Genomic DNA, 25,335 nt, shown 5'->3' on the forward strand with positions numbered 1-25,335 from the left:
ATATATGAGAACACAAAAAATAAGTCTCACTGACTTCATAATTTTTTTTTCAGCATCCCTCCTAGGTTGCCTGTGGTAAATGTGCTGAACACTGTACACATATCAATGAGGTATATCGTTAGCAAATATTCAGTAATGAAACATCATATATATGTAATTTATTAAGTAAGTTTTTAAGAGATGTGAATAATTAGAAAAGTAATTATTCTAAAGTAACCTTTAGAATAATAACCTTTAGTTTATGAACAAGGTATTGTGTGAGCCTGATTTCTCAGTAAATTTTAAAATTATTTTTGTCTTTTTTGTCAAGACATTCTACCGCTGAATGTTTATTATTTTTAAGTTAGTGATCACCAACAACCTATAGGCAAGGGTAAAGAAAAGCTTGTCTGAAGACAGGACAACAGTCTCATCAAACCACCTAATTTAGCTACAGCCAACTCATCAAAATATATATCATCACTATACCTACCATTCACATAAAAACTTAACAGAACTAATAAGAACTAAACTGGGCCAGGTACAGTGGCTCATGTCTATAATCCCAGCACTTGGGGAGACCGAGGCAGGTGGATCACTTGAGTCCAAGAGTTTGAGACCAGCCTAGGCAACATGGTGAAACCCCATCTCTACAAAAAATGCCAACAGTTATCTAGGCATGGTGGCACACACCTGTAGTCCCAGCTACTCAGGAGGCTGAGGTGGAAAGATCAACTGAATCCAGGAGGCAGAGGTTGCAGTGAGCTGAGATCGCACCACTGCACTGCAGCCTGGGTGACAGAGCAAATGAGAGCCCATCTCAAAAAAAAAAAAAAGGAACTAAACTGCTTTGAAGGAACTAGGAATAAGAAACATCCTATCTAATATTGGCAGAAGCAAAATAATACATATTACACATTCCAAGAGACCAAACAATAGATCTCTAAGGAACCATTTAATTCATTACTAATTCTAAGAAGCCAACCTGTGAGTCTGCCAACATAGAAATTGTTCCAGACATGATTTGCACCTTAATGGGAAGGTGGGAGCAGGACTGTTAAGGTGATGATGTCATTGAGCATGTTCAAGAAGTAAGGAATTGTCACATGGCAATGATATAAAATGTCTCCAAAACAGCAATTAAAGTTTTATCTTCTGAGGTTGAAGTTAAAAAAAAAATAAGTGGACACAATAATCCATCTGCTAAAAATATTAAATCCTGAGGTTTGAGTGACTGCAGAGTTTTGGGGCCCCCAAACCCAATCAAAGTGACCTAGATATAGCCTCAGAGAGCCAAAGAGAATATGACTGTGGAGGACTGCCAGCCTATGCCTGACCACAAACTGAAGGTCAGCATTAAGATGGGAGCATCCTGGGCTGGGTGTGGTGGCTCATGCCTGTAATTCCAGCACTTTGGGAAGTCAAGGCAAGTGGATCACGAGGTCAAGGGTTCGAGACCACCCTGGCCAACATGGTAAAACCCCATCTCTACTAAAAATACAAAAATTAGCTGGGCATGGTGGCATGCACCCGTAATCCTAGCTACTCCAGAGGCTGAGGCAGGAGAATCGCTTAAACCCAGGAGGTGAAGGCTGCAGTGAGCCGAGATTGTGCCACTGCACTCCAGACTAGGCAACAGAGCAAGACTGCATCTCGGAAAAAACAAAGAAGGGGAGCATGCTCTCTCCTATTGTTAGGCAATGTTCTTCCTTCAGCTAAAGACAGCAAGTCCCCCAACTAAAAAATACAACTACCCAAACCTGTTGATATATAAGGGCCTGATACCAACAGTCACTAAAACGATCCAGCAGACCCTTCTGTACTGATTCCTTGCACAGAAAACCAAAATTGATTTTCCACATACCTTGCCTTCAGGGAGAGAATATAATAACAACAAACTCAAGTACTAGTGAGCTTAACAGTTCTATTTCTCACTGAAAATGAATCTTCACTCTAATGATGTTGATCATATAAGTCAGTTTCCAAGAAACTGGGCATCATATGTTATTCTCACAAAATTGAGGCTGTGAACCTTTAGAGATAAGGTCTAGACCCTAGTTATGACTTCACCAAGGTAATGCCACCTGGGAGGGCTCTGAGTAAGAAGCTAGCTAGCTGGCATTTTCAGAGGTAGGTTACTCTCCATTTATTTAAGATCTCTCCAAGTAGAATATAGTCAGACAGGCTGGGCGCAGTAGCTCATGCCTGTAATCTCAGCACTTTGGGAGGCCAAGGCAAGTAGATCACTTGAGGTCAGGAGTTCAAGACCAGCATGGCCAATATGATGAAACCCTGTCTCTACTAAAAATACAAAAATTAGCCAGGTATGGTGGTGAGCGCCTGTAGTCCCAGCTACTTGGGAGGCTGAAGTGGAAGAATTGCTTGAACCCGGGAGGCAGAGGTTACAGTGAGCTGAGATCGCACCACTGCCCTCTAGCCTGGGCAACAGAGCAAGACCTAGTCTCAGAAAAAAAGAAAAAAAAAAGGATACCAAAACCTAAAATGCAATAAAATAAATAAATGGGGAAAAATAAAAAATAAAAATAAATAAATAAATAAATAATTTAAAAAAAAAAAGGATATAGTCAGACAAAATTTGTCTGGGTCTGCATTGCTGGTACATGGCTGAGCTGTGAGATGGATTACAAAGCTGGCTCTTAGTCAAATGTGACTGACCACTCTCAGAATTTAAAATTTTTTAAATTTGCATTTTCTAAATTATTAAAGTAAAATTGAACATTTCTTCATATATCTATTGGCCATTTTCTTTTCTCTTCTGTGAGTTCACAAAAATATAATCATGGCCAGGCACAGTGGCTCACACCTATAATCTCAGCACTTTGGGAGGCCAAGGCAGGTGAATCACCTGAAGCCGGGAGTTCAAGACCAGCATGACCAACATGGAGGAACCCCATCTTTGCTAAAAATACAAAATTAACCAGGTGTGGTGGCGCATGCCTGTAATCCCAGCTACTCAGGAGGCTGAGGTGGGAGAATCACTTGAACCTGGGAGGCAGAGGTTGCGGTGAGCCGAGATCATGCCACTGAACTCCAGCCTGGGCAAACAAGAATGAAACTCCGTCTCAAAATATTCAAAAACAAAAACACATATAATCACCACTATAGCCACCACTCACATACAAATTTACCAAAACTAATAAGAACTAAACTGCTTTGAAGGTGCTATCAATAGAAATATCATATTTAATATTGGCAGAAACAAAATAATAGGCAATACATATTCCAAGAAATCAACCAACCTTTGCCTATTTTTTGATTAGGTTGTTTGTATTTTTCATATTAAATGATTAGAGTTTTTTTAATATATTCTGAATACAAGGCCTCTGGCAGTCAGATGTGTTGTAAATATCCTCTGTCTACAGTTTGTCTTTTGTTTAAGGCATCTTTTGTCATACATAAGATTTACAGTTAATACAATCATATGATGCATCTTTTTTTTTTTTTTGAATGAGGAAACTCTCTTCATTTATTTTGTATGAGGATGAAGAAGAGGATTATGTGATCACAGGAATGTTGCATGCAGGATTATCTGAAGCTGGTATCACCAGGCCCTCACTCTGCAAAGAGGTATTCCTGGAAGAGGTAGCCAGCTCACAGATGCCCTGGATCCCTCTGTGCCAATCATAAAAATGTCATGACTGTCCCTTTCTTGCCAATCTGCCAGGGCTCCAGGGGTAAAAAGCAGATAATTATCCTGTCCTGCTCTGGAGCTAGCCCCTTGGTGAGAAACTCAAAGAAGTGGGCGCTGTGGTTGCGGTGGTCCTCGGAGGCGCCCACTATGCCAATGGAGGAGATGGACGGCTGTGCGCAGGGCTCAGTGAACCCCCTCAGCGCCAGGGCCAGGCCCAGCCAGACAGTCACGTTCATGTGGTCCGCAGGTTTGCCCAGGATGGAGGCAGTGGCATTGCAGAGCCATTTCTCCAGCCCCATGGGCACTCAGTTTGCAAGCAAATTCATGTCCAGCTCTAGAAATGGCATGGCAGGCAGCCATATGATGCATCTTATAATTTCATCTTTTGTTTATGAAATCTTTTCTTATGCTAAGGCAATGAAGATATTTGCCAACAGTTTCTTGTAAAAGTTTTGAAGTTTACACTTAGGTTGTCAATATATCTGGATTTTTCCCCCTAGTCTCTTCTATTGGCCTATTTGACTCATACTTAATCATTTGAAATTTTTATTAGCATTTATCAAATTTATAAACTTATTTAGGGAAAATTACCTCTTTATGATATGGAGCCTTCCCATCCATGAACATGGTATCTCTCTGTTTATTCAGGTCTTTTGATTATGTTCCTCCCCAAGATATACATTTCTTATTTAGCTATTTCCTGGATACTTTTTTTGTGGCTACTGTGAATAGGACCTTTAAAAAAGTATGCATTCACTAAATGATTACTGCTGGTAGACAGGAATGTGACTGATTTCTGTATTAGGTTTAATCATATGAAACTGCAAGTACCAGCCACTCCAAAAACATACCAAATGGTAAAGACCATCAACACAATAAAAAAAAATGTGTCAATGGGCAAAACAACCAGATAGCATTAAAATGGCAGGATCAAATTCACACATAACAATATTAACCTTAAATGTAAATGGGCTAAATGCCCTAATCAAAAGACACAGACTGGCAAATTGGATAAAAAGTCAAGACCCATCAGTGTGCTGTATTCAGGAAACCCATCTTATGTGCAAGGACACACATAGGCTCAAAATAAAGGGAGGGAGGAAGATTTATCAAGCAAATGGAGAGCAAAAAAAAGGAGGAGTTGCAATCCTAGTCTCTGATAAAATGGACTTTAAACCAACAAAGATCAAAAGAGACAAGGGCATTACATAATGGTAAAAGGATCAATGCATCAAGAAGAGCTAATGATCCTAAATATATAAGCCTCCAATTCAGGAGCACCCGGGTACATAAAGCAAGTTCTTAACGACCTACAAAGAGACTTAGACTCCCACACAATAATAGTGGGAGACTTTAACACTCCACTGTCAATATTAGACAGATCAATGAGACAGAAAATTAACAAGGATATCCAGGACTTGAACTCAGATCTGGACTAAGCAGACCTAATAGACATCTACAGAAATCTCCACCCCAAATCCACAGAATATGCATTTTTCTCAGCACCACATTGCACCTACTCTAAAACTGACCACATAATTGGAAGTAAATCACTCCTCAGCAAATGCAAAAGAATGGAAATAATAACAAACAGTCTCTCAGACCACAAGGCAATCAAATTGGAATTCAGAATTAAGAAACTAACTCAGAACCGCACAACATCATGGAAACTGAACAAGTGGCTCCTCAATGTCGACTGGATAAACAATGAAATGAAGGCAGAAATAAAGATGTTCTTTGAAACCAACAAGAACAAAGACGCAACATACCAGAATCTCTGGGACACATTTAAAGCAGTATCTAAAGGGAAATGTATAGCAATAAATGCTGACATGAGAAGCGAGGAAAGATCTAAAATCAACACCCTATCATCAAAATTGAAAGAGAGCTAGAGGAGCAAGATTAAAAAAACTCAAAAGTTAGCAGAAGACCAGAAATAACTAAGATCAGAGCAGAGCTGAAGAAGACAGAGACACAAAAAACCCTTCAAAAAATCAATAAATCCAGGAGCTGATTTTTTGAAAAGATCAACAAAATAGACAGACCGCTAGCCAGATTAATAAAAAAGAAAAGGGAGAAGAATCAAATAGATGCAATAAAGAATAATAAAGGGGATATCACCACTGATTCCACAGAAATACAAACGACAATCAGAGATTACTGCAAACAACTTTATGCTTATAAACCAGTAAACCTGGAAGAAATGGATAAATTCCTGGACACTTGCACCCTCCCAAACCTAAACCAGAAAGAAGTGGAAACCTTGAATAGACCAATAACAAGGGCTGAAGTTGAGGCAGCCTACCAACAAAAAAAAAGTCCAGGTCCAGACAGGTTCACAGCCGAATTCTACCAGACATACAAAAAAGGAGCTGGTACCATTCCTTTTGAAACTATTCCAAACAATACAAAAAGATGGAATCCTTCCCAAATCATTTTAGGAGACCAACATCATCCTGATGCCAAAACCTGGCAGAGACAACAAAAAAAGAAAACTTCAGGCCAATATCCATGATGAACGTAGATGCAAAAATCTTTAATAAAATATTGGCAAACCTATTACAACAGCATATCAAAAAGCTTATCCATCACAATCAAGTAGGCTTCATTCCAGGGATGCAAGGCTGGTTCAACATACGCAAGTCTATAAACGTAATCCACTACATAAACAGAACCAAAGACAAAAACCACATGATCATCTCAATAGATGCAGAAAAGGCCTTCTACAAAATTCAACAGCTCTTTATGCTAAAGACTCTCCATGAACTAGGTACCAAAGGAACATATCTCAAAACAATAAAAGCTATTGACAACAAACCTACATCCGATATCATACTGAATGGGCAAAAACTGGAAGCGTTCCCTTTGAAATCCAGCACTAGACAAGGATGCCCTCTCTCACCACTCCTATTCAACATAGTATTGGAAGTTCTAGCCAGAGCAATTAGGCAAGAAAAAAAAAAAATGAAGGGTATTCAATTAGGAAAAGAGGAAGTCAAATCGTCTCTATTGCAGACGACATGACTGTATATTTAGAAGAACCTATCATCTCAGCCCAAAACCTCCTTAAACTGATAAGCAACTTCAGCAAAGTCTCAGGATACCAAATCAATGTGCAGAAATCACAAGCATTTCTATACATCAATAACAGACTAACAGAGAGCCAAATCATGAGCAAACTCCCATTCACAATTGCTACAAAGAGAATAAAATACCTAGGAATATAACTAACAAAGGATGTAAAGGACCTCTTCAAGGAGAACTACAAACCACTGCTCAAGGAAATAACAGAGGACACAAACAGATGGAGAAACATTCCATGCTCATAGTTAGGAAGAACCAGTATCGTGAAAATGGCCATACTGCCCAAAGTAATTTATAGATCCAATGCTATTCCCATCAAGCTACCAATGACCTTCTTCACAGAACTTGAAAATACAACCTTAAACTTCATATGGAACCAAAAGAGAGCCTGCATAATAGCCAAGACAATCCTAAGCAAAAAGAGCAAAGCTGGAGGCATCACGCTACCTGATTTCAAACTATACTATAAGGCTATAGTAATCAAAACAGCATGGTACTGGTACCAAAACAGACATATAGACCAATGGAACAGAACAGAGGCCCTGGAGGCAACACCACACATCTACAACCATCTGATCTTTGACAAACCTGACAAAAACAAGCAATGGGGAAAGGATTCCCTGTTTAATAAATCGTGTTGGGAAAACTGGCTAGCCATGTGCAGAAAGCAGAAACTGGACCCATTCCTGATGCCTTACACTAAAATTAACTCCAGATGGATTAAAGACTTAAACATAAGACCTAACACCATAAAAACCCTAGAAGAAAACCTAGGCAAAACCATTCAGGACATAGGCATAGGCAAGGACTTATGACTAAAACACCAAAAGCATTGGCAACAAAAGCCAAAATAGACAAAGTGGGACCTAATTAAACTCCAGAGCTTCTGTACAGCAAAAGAAACAATCATTAGAGTGAACCAGCAAACAACAGAATAGGAAAAATTTTTTGCAATCTACTCATCTGACAAAGGGCTAATATCCAGAATCTACAAAAAGCTAAAACAGATTTACAAGAAAAAACAAACAAATCCATCCAAAAGTGGGTGAAGGATATGAACAGATATTTTTCAAAAGAAGACATATATGAGGCCAACAAACATGAAAAAATGTTCATCACTGATTATTAGAGAAATGCAAATCAAAACCACATTGAGATACCACCTGATGCCAGTTAGAATGATGATCATTAAAAAATCTGGAGACAACAGATGCTGGAGAGGATGTGGAGAGGTAGGAACACTTTTACACTGTTGGTGGGAGTGTAAATTAGTTCAACCATTGTGGAAGACAGTGTGGCATTTCCTCAAGGACCTAGAAATAGAAATTCCATTTCACCCAGCAATCCCATTCCTGAGTATATACCCAAAGGATTATAAATCATTCTATTGTAAAGACACATGCACACGTATGTTCACTGCAGCACTGTTTACAATAGCAAAGACCTGGAACCAACCCAAATGGTCACTGATGATAGACTGGACAAGGAAAATGTGGCACATATCCACCACGGAGTACTATGCAGCCATTAAAAAATGACGAGCTTGTGTCCTTTGTAGGGACATGAATGAATCTAGAAACCATAATTCTCAGCAAACTGACACAAGAACAGAAACTCAAACACCGCATGTTCTCACTCATAGGTGGGTGATGAACAATGAGAACATATGGACACAGGGAGGGGAGCATCATACCCTGGAGTCTGTTGGTGGGGGCCCAGGGAGGGACAGCAGAGGGGTGGGTAGGTGGGGGAGGGATAACATGGGGAGAAATGCCAGATGTAGGTGACAGGGAGATGGAGGCAGCAAACCACATTGCCATGTGTGTACCTATGCAACAATCCTGCATGGTCTGCACATGTACCCCACAACCTAAAGTACAATAAAAAAAAATACTCAATAAATGATATAATAATAATTTTAAAAAATCATACGAAACTGCAAATATATATTTATTTGACCATTTCGGCCTACATAAATTATAATTTCATATGGCTCAATCAAAACGTTACTGATCTGAAACTCAGCAACCTTGCAGAACTGATATTAACAGCTCTAATAATTTGTGGATTCTCTTGAATTTTCTTTTGTTTTTACATGGAGTTTCACTCTTGTTGCCCAGGCTGGAGTACAATGGCGCAATCTCGGCTCACAGCAACCTTCATCTCCCAGGTTCAAGCGATTCTCCTGCCTCACCCTCCCGAGTAGCTAGGATGACAGGCATGTGCCAGCACGCATGGCTAATTTTGTATTTTTAGTAGAGACAGGGTTTCACCATGTTGGTAAGGCTGGTCTCAAACTCCTGACCTCAAGGTGATCTGCCTGCCTTAGCCTCCCAAAGTACTCGGATTACAGGTATGAGTCACTGTGCCAGGCAAATTCTCTTGAATTTTCTATGGATAACCATATAGTCTTCAAATACAGACAGGTTGGTCCTCTCTTTTCTTTTTCTTGTTTTCTGGAATTAACCAGGAAGTTCAGTTGATTAGTAAAAGGCTGACTTTGGGCACCACATACTGTTCTTAACTTTAAAAGGAACAGGTCTGTAGTTTTACTGTTAAGTGTGATGTCTACCAAAGGAAGTTTTGGTTAACTTTATTTGGTTTAAACTATTAAATGAAATAATTGATCTTGATATTTTGTTTCTTAATATAATGATACATTCAATTTGCTAGTATTGTATTTAGATGTTTCAAATCCATTTTCAGAAGATTCACTTTTCATTTTCTTATACATACTGTCCTTCCCTGTTTTTGTATCAAGATTATACTAACTTTAAAACCTGAGATGGGCAGCTTTCTCACTTTATCTCTTCTCTGAAATGGTTTATCTGTTCCATGAAGGTCTGATAAAACTAACCTGTAAAGCTATCTCACCTAGACACTTTCTAGGATTGTTTCAATGGTTAATATAGCTAAGTTCAGATGAAGATCCAAAAATTCTCCCATTGATTACAGGTCTCCAAGTCTTGGGAAATTTTGCTTTGGTAACCTAGTGTCTACTTGAACCCCTGCAGAAATTCCATATAAGTTTATATTTTTGAAAATATTTAAATAGTGTGTTAATGACAGAAAGACAATGATGGTGCAAATGAAACAAATTTGCAAGCAATTCAAATTTAGGTAAGCAGGCCGGGTGTGGTGGCTCACACCTGTAATCCCAGTACTTTGGAAGGCCAAGCCAGTGGATCACCTGAGGTCAGGAGTTTGAGACCAGCCTGGCCAACATGGCGAAATCCCATCTGTACTAAAAATACAAAAATTAGCCAAGCATGGTAGTGTGCACCTGTAATCCCAGCTACTCAGGAGGCTGAAGCAGGAGAATTGCTTGAACCTAGAAGGCAGCGGTTACAGTGAGCCAAGATCACACCATTGCACTCCAGCCTGGGCAGCTGAGACGGACTCCGTCTCAAGGAAAAAAAAAAATTGGGAAAGCGTATGAAGCACCAGTGCTGCCTGGCCAAGAGATTGTTATACACTAGTGCTACTTGTACAGGCTGATTAACAGTGAGATAATGATAGGAACCTCCATACACGATAGCCTGCACTGACACTATAAAAAGTAGCGCTATCACTTTTGAAATAAACTAATCATTTTTCTTCACCACTAACTCTCCTGAGCTTCTAAATCTATACTTAACATTAAACATTACTCCAAACTAAAATTAAAACAACCACCACAAGAACCCATAACCAACACTTTTAATGGACTGTCTGTATGATAAAGTCCAAGTTCCCTAGCCAGACCTTCAAAAGTTTCCCACACAATCTGACCCCAAACAAGCTTCTCATATTATCTCCCACCCTTTCTTTGCATCCAAACAACCAGATGGACTGGTCTACTCACTATTTTCCCAGAAGTCCCAAGAACAGTCAATTCCTTGAGATGCTATCCTTCCTCTTCTGTATTAGCCCTCAAAGGCCAGCTTAGGTCCTGTCCTTTTTTTAAGGGTTTTCCTAGCCATTCCACTACCCAGTGAGTCTCTCCCTAAAAGAACAGGTCACTGCTCACAGCTCTCAAGAGTTTTATCTGGTTTACTAACCATAGTTCAAACACCTTAAGGCAAAATCTGTACTTTTTTTTTTTTTTTTTTATTTTAACCCTCATCCCCTGCACAGGGCTCTTGATATGAAGAACTAAGAACTTGACCCCAAATCTTTCCTGGGCATCTTTTACTCATGTTACCTTATTGTCTTGATTTGTAATTCTGGGCTTCCCTTTGATAAATTAGCTGAGCAGAAATGATTATCTTCTGAAATTCTGTGATGATTGCTCATTTAACCTATTCTTTCCTCGTTCTAGCTCCTTTGAAGGGCACTGTGTACAACTGTCATGCTTTCCTAGCTACATATGTATGTACTGGCAAATGCCTGGGTCCTAGTATAAACAAAATTGAGTATGTGCAGGCAAAAAAGTCAAATGTTTAAAGAGACTTGGCTTTCAATAAACAGTTCACACACATAGTGTATTGCTTGCAAAGAGAAAACACAAGCATAGTAAGGATGCCATTTTTAATGGCTCCCAAAAATATGACATACTTAAATGTGGTTTTCTCCAACGGGAAGCCTGGTGTGATTATGAGGACTGGACTGTTCAAGGATACCAGCTTCCATGAAAGGGTATTTTTGGCAAGCACTTTGTCACTAGAAATTAGTAAAAAAACATTTTCTGAGAGCCCACCTATGATATATCCAACACTATGCTTTAGGTGTAGAAAGCAGCCAAAACAAGATTAGGCAACATTACGAAAATCTCAATTAACTAAAATGATTGACTAATTGGATGTCTTAAAACACTAGAATAAATTAATTGCATTGCCATGGTATCTGCACTCAGTAGTTTATTCCTGCTGGGTATTCAAAGATCAGTGCCATAGAAATTCAGTATCTGGCATCACTGGTTTTCTTGGCTTTGTGCTTGTTAAAACTTGGTATTTCTATTGACTCAGTATTTCTAAGTTATATAATATCCTCTTACTGTTCAGATTCATATAGTCTTCATCAGCAACTAGAAAAAAGACCCAATAGAATAGACTCAAATACTTCTTTTATTCTTTTGCTGCTCATTAAATGTTTTCTCATTAATTCTCATAGTAGAAATAATTTCAGAATTATAACAAAGTAAGCACTGACAAAAAACACTACTCCAATAACTTCTTCCATACTCTAAAAATTTTTTAAAGAATTTAGAAAGTGATTCTAGTTTGAAATTCAAATAGTGCAAATAAATCCATGTAAAATACCTACACCAAGCCTTCTCTGTCAGTAGTTCTTATTGGTATGGGTGAGAATTTAGGTTAAAATAAGGCAGAGGTGGACAAGATTATCACAGCACAAAGCTGGAAGGGAAAAAGAAGGTTTTTTTTTGTTTGTCTTTTTTTTTGGCTCATAGAGAACACCAGGTCTTTCTTCACAAAACGGTACTCAAAGGATCTGAAATAGGACACCCTGACCATGTAAACAGAACTAGAAACAAAAACCACATGATCATCTCAATAGATGCAGAAAAGGCTTTTGATTATATTCAATATCCATGTTGAAAACCCTCAACAAACTAAGCACTGAAAGAATATATCTCAAAATAATAATAGCCATCTATGACAAACCCAGCACCAACATCATACAGTATGGTCAAAAGTTGTGTTTGAGAACCGGAACAAGACAAAAATGCCCACTCTCACGACTCCTACTCAACATAGCACTGGAACTCCTAACCAGAGGAATCAGGCAAGAAAAAATAAATAAATAAAAATAAATAAATAAATAAATAAAAGGGCGTGGTGGCTCATGCTTGTAATCCCAGCACTTTGGGAGGCCGAGGGTGGGCGGATCGCAAGGTCAAGAGTTCAAGACCAGCCTGGCCAACATGGTGAAGCCCCGTCTCTATTAAAGATACAAAAAATTAGCCAGGTATGGTGATGGTGCCTGTAATCCCAGCTACTCAGGAGACTAAGGCAGGAGAATCAGTTGAACCCAGGAGGCAGAGGTTGCAGTGAGCTGAGACCGTGCCATTGCACTCCAGCCTGGGCAACAGGGTGAGACTCTGTCTAAAAAAAAAAAAAAAAGAAAAGAAATAAAAGGCATTTAAATAGGAAAAGAGGAAGTCAAACTATATTTACAGATGATACAATTTTATAACTAGATCTTGGACAAGGTAGCATAAGAAAAAGTAAATCAATAAATAAAAATACAAAATAATTTTGTACCTAGAAAACGCCATAGTATCTTACCCAAAAGTTCCTAAGGCTTATAAACAATTTCAGCAAAGTTTTGGGATGCAAAATCAATGTACAAAAATCAGTAGGATTTCTATAACACCAACAGTGTCCAAACTGAATGCCAAATGAAGAGCATAATCCCATTCACGACAGACACACACATACCTAAGAATACAGCGAATCAGGGAGGTGAAAGATCTCTACAATGAGAATTATAACACTGCTCAAAGAAATCAGAGATGACTACTTACAGGGAAGAGGACAAAGATGGGGGGGAAAAAAAAGAAATCAGAGATGACACAAATGGAAAAACATTCCATGCTCATGGGTAGGAAGAATCAATACTGTTAAAATGGCCATACTGCCCAGAGAAGTTTATGGATTCAATGCTATCCCTATCAAACTACCAATAACATTCTTCTCAGAATTAGAAAGAAGAAAAAAAGACTCTAAAATTTTCACATGGAACCAAAAAAAGAGTCTGAATAGTCAAGGCAATCCTAAGCAAAAGAACAAAGCTGGAGGCATCACTGTTACCCACCTTCAGACTATACTATAAGGTTACAGTCACCAAAACAGCATGGTATTGATATAAAAACAGACATACAGACCAATGTAACAGAATAGAGAGCCCAGAAATAAAACCGTAAACCTACAACCATCTGATATTCAACAAAGTTGACAAAAACAATGGGCAAAGGACTCCCTATTCAATAAATGGTGCTGGAATAACTGGCTAGCATGTGGCTAGCCAGTTATTCCAGCACCATTTATTGAATAGGTAAAGATTGAAGCTGAACTCCTTCCTTACACCGTATACAAAAATCAACTCAACATGGGTTAAAGACTTAAAGGTAAAACCTTTCCTAGAAGAAAACCTAGGAAATACCATTCTGGACATAGGCCCTGGCAAAGATTTCATGATGAAGACACCAAAAGTAATTGCAACAAAAGCAAAAATTGACAAATGGGATGTAATTAAAGAGCACAGTGAAACAATCAAACAAATACAAAAACAACAACAAAAAAAACCTATCAACAGAGTAAATAGACAACCCACAGAATGGGAGAAAATATTTGCAAGCTATGCATCTGACAAAGGTCTAGTAGCCAGAATCTGCAAGGAACTTAAATTAACAAGCAAAAAACAAACACCCCATTAGAAAGTGGGCAAAGAACATGAATGTATGTTTTTCAAAAGAAGACATATTGTGGCCAAGAAGCATATGAAAAAAATGCTCAGCATCACTAGTCATTAGAGCAATGCAAATAATAACCACAATGAGCTCAGATGATGATAACAATGTGGAAAAAAGGGACCACTTATACAGTGGTGGGAATGTAAATTAGTTCAGCCACTGTGGAAAGCAGTTTGGTGATTTCTCAAAGAACTTAAAACAGAACTCCTTTCAACCAAGCAATCCTATTATTGGGTATATTAAAGGAATATAAATCGCTCTACCATAAAGACACATGCATGTATATGTTTACTGCAGCAGTAATCACAATGGCAAAGACAGAACCAACCTAAATGCCCATAATGGTAGACTGGATAATTCCACTGCCTGCAACATCTTGGCTAACCAGAGGTCCTGCATCTGTCCACATGACAGTTTCACTGCTAGCATAACCAGCATTTGAGAGAGCCAGCCCACTAAACACATCTACAACCAAAGACTCACATAGTATACTTCACTCCCTTGTCACCTCCACTGTAACAGGTGCTGTTATCCATGTCTAGGAGACCTGAAGATGGATCATATCACAGGACGCTTGCAGATATTCCCCAGCACCAGCCTAGAGCCTGGCAGACCCACTGGGTTGCTAGACCCCAAAGAGCAATAATTATCACTGCAGTCCAGCTCTCAGGAAGCCCCATTCCTAGGGGAAGGGGGAAAGCACTTCAACAAGGGATCACTCTGTGGTATAAATCAATCCGAACAGCAGGCTTTGAGTTCCAGATTTTTCCACTGAAATAGTCTACCCAAATGAGAAGGAATCAGAAAAGTAATTCTAGTAATATAACAAAACAAGGTTCTACAACACCCTCAAAGACCACACTAGCTCCCCAGCAATGGATCCAAACCACTGCAGAATATACATTCTTTTATTAGCATATGGAACATTCTCCAAGATAGACCTTATGATAAATCACAAAACAAGTGTCAATAAATTTAAGAAAATCAAAATTATATCAAGTATCCTCTCAGACCACAGTGGAATAAAACTGGAAATTAACTACAAAAGGAACCCTCAAAACTATGGACATTAAATAATCTGCTGTTGAATAATCTTTGGGTCAACAATGAAATCAAGATGGAAATTTAAAAAATTCTTTGAAGTAAACAATAATAGCGACACAACTTATTAAAACCCCTGAGACATAGCAAAAGCAGTGCTAAGAGAATAGTTGATGGCATTTAATGTCTACATCAAAAAGTCTGAAAGAGGTTCGATGCAGTGGTTCATGCCTATAATCCCAGCACTTTGGAAGACAGGTGGATTGCTCGAGCTTAGGAGTTTGAGACCAGCCTGGGTAATAAGGCAAACCCTGTTTCTACAAAAAATACAAAACTTAGCTGGGTGTGGTGGCGTATGCCTGTAGTCTCAGCTACTCGGGAGGCTGAGGTGGGAGGATGGCTTGAGCCCATGAGGTGGAGGTTGCAATGAGACAAGACTGTGTCTCTGCACTCCAGTCTGGGCAATAGAGCCAGAGCTTGTCTCAAAAAAAAANAAAAAAAAAAAAAAAAAAGTCTGAAATAGTGTAAGTAGACAATTTAAGGTCACACCTCAAGGAACTAGAGAAATAAGTGCAAACCAAACCCAAACAAAGCAGAAAATAGTAACAAAGATCAGAACAGACCTAAAAGAAATTGAAACAAAAATGCCTATCAACCAAGGAGAGGATAAAGAAAATGTGGAATATATACACCATGGAATACTACTTAGCCATAAAAAGGAATGAAGTAATGGCACTCACAGCAACCTGGGTGGAGTTGGAGATCATTACCCTAAGTGGAGTAACTCAGGAATGGAAAAACAAACATTATATGTTCTCACTTGTAAGTGGGAGCTAAGCTATGAGGGTGCAAAGGCATAGGAATGATATAATGAATTTGGTGGACTTGGGGGTAAAGCGGGAGAGCGGTAAGGGATAAAAGAATACATATTGGGTACAGTGTACACTGCTCAGGTGATGGGTGCACCAAAATTTCAGAAATTGCTGCTAAAGAACTTATCCATGTAACCAAAAATCATCTGTTCCCCAAAAACTATTTAAATAAAATAAAATAAAAAAGAACTCTGCAATACCTTCTGCAGTTTGTCACAGCAAATACCATAATGTAAAAAAAATCTATTCTTTTCAGTATAATGAATTGATTGTTATCATAAAAAAAAGAAGTACTATAAGAGAGATTTTGGAAGAACACAATAACGGTATCTTACTGAGACCTTGGGTCAGTAAAGTTTTCTTAGAGAAGTTGGCACATAAAAGGAGTTTTGAAGAACCAACAGTAGTGGCTGGCTCCATGGAAATGGGAAAGAGAGGAGGAGGGGAACAACTGGATGAATCTCAAGGTTCTTTTATAATTTACAGGTTTAGGCTTGATTGAATCTGGTCTCTTTCTAAACGTGCTTTTTAAAAGACATGTATAAACTATTGCTATTTTTGTTCTTTTCATTTTATAACACTGTGGATGAATTTATAATTTGTCAAAGTCTTAGCCCAACCTCCTATTTTTCTTCAGTTAATTGAAACAGTGGGTTCTGAATATGTAATGTCTAAATTTTTTTTAACGTTTTTAATTACATAAAATTCTGCTACTATGAAGTCTAGAAAAAAATTAAAAATTAGCTTGGCAGAGTGGTGCATACCTGTAGTCCTAGCTATGCAGGAGGATTGTTTGAGCCAAGGAGGTCGAGGTTGGAGTGAACTATGATTTTGACACTGCGCTCCAGCCTGGGTGACAGAGCAAGACCATGTAGACCTTGTTTAAAAAAAAAAAAAAAAAAACAAAAAAAAAAACAAGACTTTTTACTATCTGACCCCTGTCATCTTCTCCAACTATTTCTAAGCATTTTCCATAGACCCCATAAGCTCCCTGCAAGGCAGATAAACTAAATTACTCATTGTCTGACTCCCAAACTAACCACTCTTGCCTTCTCACCTTTGCTCATACTATCCCCAGAAGGGTCTCTTGTACATCCCTTCTGCTAATCCATTTGTTCAGTATATAATTCAGATATCTATTAGGCATTCTGTGGGCCCAAGAAATATTATAGTTAAAAAAAAAAGACACAGTTCCTGCCCTCAAGGAGCTTATCCACCAGAGCAGCTTATTCTTTCTTCAATTCTAGGTTGAAGGCCCATCTACTTATGAAGTCCTACTCTGAGCTCTTATTGCATTTATAGGTTGCTCACATATCCATGCTAATCATAATCCCTAAAAACACAATCCCAAATCCCATAATCCTGAAAGATCAAAATCTCTAAAGTCTAAAAATCCCTAACATCTAAAATCCTGAAAATCACCATCCTGAAAGATTAAAATTCACATGTTGAAATCCTGAAAGTGGAATTCTGGGAAAGTACTTTTTTTATTGTAAGCAGGATAGTTGTATCATGTTACTTGTATCATGTTAGATGGAACTATTCCCTTCCTACTCTCTTTATTTGCATTTGGCAGAAAATTCAGGTGAGCAGATTAGTCACATGGTACAACAACAATGAAACTTCTGTCTAAAAATGCATCATTTGATTGGGCGCAGTGGCTCACACCTGTTATCCCAGCACTTTGGGAGGCCAAGGCAGGCAGATCACAGGGTTAGAAGATTGAGACCATCCTGGCTAACACAGTGAAACCCTGTCTCTACTAAAAATACAAAAAATTAGCCAAGTATAGTGGCACACGCCTGTAGTCCCAGTTACTCGGGAGGCTGAGGCAGCAGAATCATTTGAATCCGGGAGGCAGAGGTTGCAGTCAGCTGAGATTGCACCACTGCACTCCAAACTGGGCGACAGAATGAGACTGCATCTGGAAAAAAAAAAAGAAAAAAAAAAAAAAAGCATCATTTGGCCAGGGGTGGTGGCTCAAGCCTGTAATCCCAGCACTTCAGGGGGCCAAGGCAGACGTATTACCAGAGGTCACGAGTTTGAGACCAGCCTGGCCAAAATGGCAAAACCCTGTCTCTACCAAAAACACAAAAATTAGTCAGGTGTGGTGGCATCTGCCTGTAATCCCAGCTACTTGGGAGGCTCAGGCAGGAAAACCACTTGAACCTGGGAGGCAGAGGCTGCAGTGAGCCAAGATCATGTCACTGCACTCCAGCCTGGGTGACACAGCAAGACCCTGTCTCTAAAAAGAAAATAAAAATAAAAATGCATCACTTGTCTGCAATGGCATTCCTTCCAGCTGATAAAATTCCAGGAACTTTTAATGAATTAAAGTCACATTTACCTAAAAAAACTAGTAAAGTTACTGATGTGTTCGAAAATAATTATGTGCATGGTAGAATAAGAAGACAAATACTTAGCCAGGCATGGTGGCCCACAGCTATAGTCCCAGCTACTTGGGAGGCTGAGGTAGGAGAATCACTTGAACCCGGGAGGTGGAGGTTGCAGTGAGACGAGATTATGCCACTGCACTCCAGCCTGGGTGACGGAGTGACAGTGACACTCCGTCTCAAAAATAAAAAAAAAAAGAAGACGCATACACAATGGTGTTGCTATTCAATTACCAGTATTATTTGTGCAAAATCTGTGGTCTGTATATTATTTCACATGGAATGGATTTCTGTGTACCCAAAACAACACAAAAGTATGGAACAAAAGGTGGGCAAATTTAATAGGAAATGCTTATGTCTGTGTATATCATGTCAATGTATATCAAATGTGAATGTATTCCACAAGGAGAGCCATGCCCTAAAAGAAAAAAAAACTATTTTTCTTTTCATTCACAGCTTTTCATTATGATGCAAGACTTCAAAATATACTTAAATTACTGTGAAAGTTGGCCAGGTCTTATAGAAGACCTCTGTGCAACTAAGTGCCCATAATTTATTTCTGTAACACATTTTTCATATGTTAAATTTTATTTTTAGTTTTTTTGTTTTTCTTAAGTTTTTTATCCCACTAGTCAGTCATATATATAAATACTATATATATGAATATGTTATATATATATATGTGTGTGTATATATATATGATGGAGTCTCGCTATGTTGCTCAGGCCACAGTGCAGGGGCTATTCACAGACACAAGCATAGTGTATTACAGCCTCAAACTCCAGGGTTCAAGTGATCCTTCTGCCTCTATCTCAACCAGCTAGAATTACAGGGGTGTGCCATTGTACCCAGCAATCTCAGCTCACTGCAACCTCCACCTCCTGGGTTCAAGCAATTCTCCTGCCTCAGCCTCCTGAGTAGCTGGTACTACAGGCATGGGCTACTACACCCTGCTAAGTATGTGTCTTCTTATCCTACCATTCACATAATTATTTTCGAACCAGTCAGTAACTTTGCAAGCACTATTTTTTACAATTCACTGTGCTATATATTTCACCTCTGCCTCATTTCCAGTAATAAAAGTACAAATTATATTAAGGCTTTTAGAGAATTATAATTTGTTTTATGCGTTTTATAAATATGACTCCAAAACAGTGCATTATCATGTTGGCTTTGTGTATAAGCATTGTGTGTGTCAGAAAAAAAAGGTCGAAACTTCCTCAATAAATGAAGAGATGTCTTTTTTGTGTATCTGCATGTGTGGAAGATAAAATTTTTCAGCTGAGCACAATGGCACACACTTGTAGTCTCAGCTACTTGGGAGGCTGAGCTGGGAGAATCATTTGAGCCCAGGAGTTCAAGTCCAACCTGGGTAACAAAGCAAAACACTATCTTCAAAAGAAATAGGCTTAGCACGGTGGCTCATACTTATAATCATAGCAGTCTGGGAGGCCAAGGTGGGTGGATTGTCTGAGATCAGGAGTTCAAGACCAGTCTGGGCAACATGGCAAAACCCTGCCTCTAATAAAAATACAAAACATTGGCCAGGTGTAGTGGCTCATGCCTATAATCCCAGCACTTTCGGAGTGAGGTGGGTGGGTCACCTGAGGTCAGGAGTTTGAGACCAGCCTGGCCAACATGGTGAAACTCCCGTCTCTACTAAAAATACAAAAATTAGCTCTGTATGGTGTTGGATGCTTGTAATCTCAGCTACTCCGAAGGCTGAGGCAGAAGAATCACTTGAACCTGGGCGGTGGAGGGGGCAGTAAGCCAAGATGCACCACTGCCATCCAGCCTGGGCAACAAGAGGGAAACTCCATCTTAAAAAAANCGGGAGGCTGAGGCAGGAGAATTCCTTGAATCTGGGAGGCAGAGGTTGCGGTGAGCCAAGATCACACCACTACACTCCAGCCTGGGCAACAAGAGGGAAACTCCATCTTAAAAAAAAAAAAAAGGTAAATGAGCTGGGCAGAGTGGTGTGTGCCTGTAGTCCCATCTACTTGGGAGGCAGAGTAAGGCAGAATGAGCCCAGGAGTTCAAGGCTGTAGTGCATTGTGATTACATCTGTGAATAGTCACCGCATTCCAGCCTGTGGCAACATAGTGAGACCCTGTCTCTAAAAATAAAAGAAATAAAAAGTAAATAAATGTCTTTTAAATAATTTTCTAAGTTATTTTTTTCCCCGAACTACATTTTCAGGATTTTCTTTTTCAAGATTGTGATTTTGGAGATTTTAGACTTTAGGATTTTTTATCTTTTGAGATTTTAACATGCAGCATTGTTTCTTTTGGGATTATGGCCTAAATACCTTACTTATTATAGTCTACCAAATATTGATAGTTTTAATTTATAAATCTTGTCTTCCTAGCCAGAAGATAAGTTATTTCGGAGCAGCCACCATTTCCTCATATCTCCAATGCTACATAAAATGCTTTAAAAATCATGGCTGGGCACAGTGGCTCATACCTGTAATCCCAGCACTTTAAGAAGCCAAGGCAGGTGGATCACTTGAGGTCAAGAGTTTGAGACCAGCCTGGCCAACATGGTGAAACACCTGTCTCTACCCAAAATACAAGAATTAGCTGGGTGTGGTGGTGCACGCCTGTAGTCCCAGATAATCGGGAGGCTGAGGCAGGAGAATCACTTGAACCTGGGATGTGGAGGTTGCAGTGAGCCAAGATTGTGCCACTGCACTCCAGCCTGGATGACAAAGTGAGACTCCATCTGAAAAGAAAAAAATAAAAAATAAATAAAAATCATTAGAGGAGTGATATTAACAAGCTGGTAGAGTAGGAGGCAACTGATCCTTCCCCAACAGAGACACAGAGAAGTCAGGTATTATGCATTTTTCACTACAGTATTTCCAGAGCCAACGGTACACCAAATAGATATTCAGATTATTTACTGAACAAATGAATGGGTGAGAGGCAGTGGGAAGGCCCTTTCTAGAGAGGAACAATATAAGCAAAGACAAGAGAGCAAGAGTGTGTTTAGTGTGTTAACAACATATGGACCTGAATACCTCTGTGAGAACTCTGAAGAAGAGCTGAGATGCTACAGCACCAGGCCACTGTAAAACCAAAAAAAGATTACAGCACAAGAGGTAGGAAATTTCACAGTGTTTGGCATGTCCCTTCATGTCCTTCTTCCTATGTGGCATAGCAGAGTAAGTTGGAGGAAACCCCCCATACTGGGTCTACTCCTTCTGAACAGAAACAAAAGACTTGACCATGTGTCCAACATTCTGGCTTGTCTGGGGCTTCCTGAGAGACTGATTTCTTTTTTTTTTTTTTGAGACAGAGTCTCACTCTGCCACCAGGTTGGAGTGCAATGGCCCAATCTTGGCTCACTGCAATCTCCACCTCCCTCTGCCTCCCAGGTTCAAGCAATTCTCCTGCCTCAGCCTCCTGAGTAGCTGGGATTATAAGTGGGTGCCATCATGCCCAGCTAATTTTTGTATTTTTAGAGAGATGGGGTTTCACCATGTTGGCCAGGATGGTCTCGATCTCTTGACCTCGTGATCCACCCACCTCGGCCTCTCAAAGTGCTGGGATTACAGGTGTGAGCCATCCTGCCTGGCTGAGAGACTGGTTTCTATCTCACATGACTCAGAATACTGAATGGACAGGTTCCAGAGTTCAGAAGGCACTGAAAACAGAGAGCAGGATGTTAGCACTGAAGTTCCATAGGCAGACATCAGGGGGAGCAAGAGGTCAGAAAAAGGTTGAGAGAGCCTAGAATCAACAGCGGGGATAATTGGTAAAGGTCTTCCTCTGCAAAGCCACTATACAAAGACTTGGAAAGATGGTTGTTTGTTTTAAGTACTTAAAGCTCAGCAAGAGATTATAAGGCATACAAATACACAGGGAAATACGGCTGAATTAAAGAAATAAAATATAACTCCAGAAATAGGCCCTAATGTGAGCTGCATGATAAAGAATATAAAATAACTTTTATAGGTGCTCAGTGAGCTAAACACAGATACAAAACTAAATGACACGAGAAAAACAATGCATGACCAAAAAGAGAATATAAAAAAGAGAAACAATGAAATGGTTCCAAACAGAAATTCTGGACCTTAAAAAATTCAATAACTGAACTGAAAAATTCATTAGAGGGGATCAATAGCAGGTTTAATCAGGCAAAAGAAAGTAGAGTCACAGGAGCAAAAAAGGAAAAAGACTGGCAAAGATCGCATAAAGGACTTACAGGGCACTATTAGGACAACATATTCTGAAATGCACATTATGAAAACCCAGAAGAAGAGGGAGTGACAAAGTGGCAGAGAGCTTATTTGAAGAAATAACAGCTGAAAGCTTCCCAAATCTAAGGAGATAAATGGATATGCACATTAAAGAATCCAAAGAACTTCAACAAGGATAAATCCACAGAGGATCACAAAGACACATTATAATTACATTATCTAAAGTCTGGTGAGGTGCGGTGTCTCATGCCTGTAATCCTAGCACTCTGGGAGGCCGAGGCAGGGGATCACCTGAGGTCGGGAGTTCGAGACCAGCCTGACCAACATGGAGAAATCCCATCTCTACTAAAATACAAAAAAATCAGACAGGCATGGCGGCGAGTGCGCCTGTAATCCCAGCTACTCGGGAGGCTGAGGCAGGAGAATTCCTTGAATCTGGGAGGCAGAGGTTGCGGTGAGCCAAGATCACACCACTACACTCCAGCCTGGGCAACAAGAGTGAAACTCCGTCTCAAAAAAAAAAAATTATCTGAAGTCAGAGAACATATTCAAAGCAGCAAAAGAAAAGCAATTCATCACAGGAAAGGGAGTTTCCATAGATAATCAGCACATTTCTCAGCAGAAACTCCAAAGTAGTGGAGATTTCTAGATGTGAATGAAGTTTTTAACAATTTAAAACAGAATGATGTTAACTTTAAAGATGGTTTATGTAATTACAGCAGTAACCACAAAGAATCTATAGAATATATATAACAGGAAATGAGAAGAGAATCAACACATATTGCTACAAAAAAAAAATCAGCAAAACAAAAAGGCAGTAAAAAAGGAAGAACAAAAACGCTACAAAATGTACAGAAAACAATTAACAAAACGGCAATAGTAAGTCCTTCCCTCCCTAATGGTAGTTTCTGTTTTATTTTAGATAGGCTGGCACTCTGTTGCCCAGGCTCAGTGCAGTGATACTATCATAGTTCAGTGCAGCCTCAACCTCCTGGGCTCAAGTGATCCTCCTGCCTGAGCCTCCTGGGTAGCTGGGAATACAGGCGCATGTCACAACATCCGGCTAATTAAAAAAAATTTTTTTTTGTAGAAATGGGGTCTCCCCATGTTGCCCAGGCTGGTCTCAAGTGATCTTCTTGTCTTGGCCTCCCGAAGTGTTGAAATTACAGGCATGAGCCACCATGCTGAGCCAGTAATTAACTTTAAATGTAAAGTTAATTGTACATCAATAAACTGAATAACCCTAGAAGAAATGGACAAATTATTGGAAAAACACAACACTTACCAAGACTGAATCATGAAGAAAATAGAAAAGCTGAAAAAAAAAAAAACCAATGAGTAAGGAGATTGAATCAGTAACCAAAAGTCTTCCAACAAAGAAAAGCCCAGGACCAGATGGCATCACTGGAGAATTCTACCAAACATTAAAAAATGATTAATGCCAAGCTTTCCCAAACTCTTCCAAAAGCCGAGGAGCAGGGAACACTTCCAAGCTCATTCTATGATGCCAGTATTACCCTGACACTAAACCAGACAGAGACATTACAAGAAAAGATAACTACTGATGAATATTCTTTGTGAGTATCGAGGCAAAAATCCTCAACAAAATACTGGAAAATTCAGTAGCATATTGAAAGAATTAAATGCCATCGATAAGTAGGACTCATTTCTGGAATGCAAGTATGATTCAACACACAAATATCAATCACTGTAATACATTAACAGAACAAGGACAAAAAGATGACCATCTCAATTGATGCAAAAAAGGCATTGGACAAGATTCAGCACAACACCCTTTCATGATAAAACATCAAACAAACTATAAATAGAAGGAAACTGCCTCAGAATCATCAAAACCATGTATGAAAACCTCACAGATAATATCATACTTGGTGGAGAAAGACTAAAAGCCTTTTCTCTAAGATCAGGAACAAGCCGAAGATGTCCACTCACACTACTTCTATTCAACATAATGTTGAAAGTTCTAGTCAGTGCAATTAGGCAAATTAGAAAAGAAGTAAATTTATCTGTTTTCAGATAACATGATCTAATAAAAAGAAAATCCTAGGCCAGGTGCAGAGGCTCACACCAGTAATCCCAGCACTTTGGGAGGCCGGGAGGGCGGATCACCTGAAGTCAGGAGTTCAAGACCAGCCCAACCAACATGGTGAAACCCCATCTCTACTAAAAATACAAAAATTAGCTGCGCATGGTGGGGGGCACCTGTAATCCTGCCTACTAGGGAGGCTGAGGCAGGAGAATCGCTTGAACCCAGGATGTGAAGGTTGCAGTGAGCAGAGATATTGCCATTGCAATCCAGCCTGGGCAGCAAGAACAAAACTCCATCTCAAAGAGGAAAAAAAAAGGAAAGAATTTTGACACGTTACAACATAAATGAACCTTGTGGACTTCAGGCAGAGTGAAATACACTCATTGAAAAAAGACAAATACTGCATGAATCAATTTATATGAGGTATCTAAAGAAGTCAAATTCATAGAGATGAAGTAGAATGGTGGTTGCCAGGGACTGGGGGAAAGAATGGAGAGTTTTTTAACAAGTATAGAGCCTCAGATTTACAAAGTGAAAAGATTCTTTAGAACTGTTTCACAACAGGCTGGCGCAGTGGCTCATGCCTGTAATCCTAGCACTTTGCGAGGCCGAGGCAGGTGAATCACCTGAGGTCAGGAGTTTGAGA

At 39.4% G+C, this 25,335-nt stretch overlaps 1 protein-coding gene, 1 non-coding gene and 1 pseudogene across 11 annotated transcripts in view; 1 reads left to right on the plus strand and 2 right to left on the minus strand.

Moving 5' to 3' along the window:
• The window catches only part of USP49 (ubiquitin specific peptidase 49), a 105,250-nt gene that overhangs the window by 31,428 nt on the left and 48,487 nt on the right, over window positions 1-25,335 (minus strand). The gene's annotated exons all lie outside the window — the stretch shown is intronic.
• LOC108317082 lies at window positions 3,304-4,547 on the minus strand (annotated as a pseudogene). Its single transcript, XR_001830594.2, has one exon. The product of XR_001830594.2 is annotated as a D-dopachrome decarboxylase-like (transcript).
• LOC119473962 lies at window positions 11,524-11,663 on the plus strand. Its single transcript, XR_005203238.1, has one exon. It is a non-coding gene; the product is annotated as a small nucleolar RNA SNORA8 (small nucleolar RNA).

Source organism: Cebus imitator, unplaced genomic scaffold (genome assembly GCF_001604975.1).
Source record: "Cebus imitator isolate Cc_AM_T3 unplaced genomic scaffold, Cebus_imitator-1.0 Scaffold197, whole genome shotgun sequence".
Taxonomy (NCBI): Eukaryota; Metazoa; Chordata; class Mammalia; order Primates; family Cebidae; genus Cebus; species Cebus imitator.